The sequence below is a fragment of the Dipodomys ordii genome, unplaced genomic scaffold (genome assembly GCF_000151885.1).
Source record: "Dipodomys ordii isolate 6190 unplaced genomic scaffold, Dord_2.0 Scaffold164, whole genome shotgun sequence".
NCBI lineage: Eukaryota > Metazoa > Chordata > Mammalia > Rodentia > Heteromyidae > Dipodomys > Dipodomys ordii.
In genome coordinates this window covers 365,408-366,512 of record NW_012267380.1, presented here as the reverse complement: position 1 = coordinate 366,512, position 1,105 = coordinate 365,408, and the positions used below count along the sequence as shown (strand labels likewise).

General features: G+C 52.5%; 1 protein-coding gene across 1 annotated transcript in view; it reads left to right on the top strand.

The window, feature by feature from the left end:
* The window catches only part of Rfc2 (replication factor C (activator 1) 2, 40kDa), an 18,736-nt gene that overhangs the window by 2,514 nt on the left and 15,117 nt on the right, over positions 1-1,105 (top strand). The gene's annotated exons all lie outside the window — the stretch shown is intronic.

Here is a 1,105-nt window from a genome sequence, read left to right as displayed (position 1 = left end):
CTCAAGGCTAGCACTCTACCACTTGAGCCACAGCGCCACTTCTGGCTTTTTCTGCTTATGTGGTGCTGAGGAATGGAACCCAGGGCCTCATACATGTAAGGCAAGCGCTCTACCACTGAGCCACCTTCCCAGCCCCCATGACTACATTTCTTATCAAGCATTGTAGCCTCCTCCGTTTCCCCATCCCATCCCTCCCCCTCCCCCCCCATGTCCTTGTGCTCTTCAGCTCAAGGCAAGCTCTCTACCTCTTGAGCCACAGTGCCACTTGCGGTTTTCTAGTGGTTTATTGGAGATAAGAGTCTCATGGACTTTCCTGCCCTGGATGGCTTTGAACCTCGATCCTTAGATCTCAGTCTCCTGAGTAGCTAGAATTACAGGCGTGAGCCACCGGTGCCTGGCTTTGCCTTTTTTTAATTAATTAATTTAGTCTGGTTAAAAGAGGGAAGAAGGGCTGGGAAGGTGGCTCAGTGGTAGAGTGCTTGCCTTGCATGCATGAGGCCCTGGGTTTGATTCCTCAGCACCACATAAGCAGAAAAAACCAGAAGTGGTGTTGTGCCTCAAGTGGTAGAGTGCTAGCCTTGAGTTGAAGGGCTGAGGGACAGCGCCCAGGCCCAGAGTTCAAGACCCATGTTAGAGGAGGAGGGGGAGGGGGAGAGGGAGGAGGAGGGAAAAAGAGTTCTTAAAGTTCTCACTTTTGCCTGGCACCTGCGCCCCGTGTTTGTGCAGAGCTCCGTCCCAGGCTGGTGGGTAAAGTAGTGCCCTCCAGGATTTGCTAATGGAAGGGCAGGCAGAGGCTCTTTGAAATCACTAGCCTGAGGCTTGAAAAGATCCACCTGGGTCTGGGTGTGGCAACGCCTGCCCGTAGTAATCTCAGCTTTTGGAGGGTGGTGGCTCCCAGCTCAGCACAGGTGGTATCCAAACCTTATCTCAAAAAGCAAAGGAAACTGGCAAGGCCTCCCAGGTTCCATCTCCAGTACCCAAACCAACAGACAAAAAGTGAGGATCTGAGGGGGCTGGGAAGGTAGCTCAGTGGTAGAGTGCTTGCCTTGCATGCATGAGGCCCTGGGTTCAATTCCTCAGCACCACATAAGCAAAAAGAAAAAAG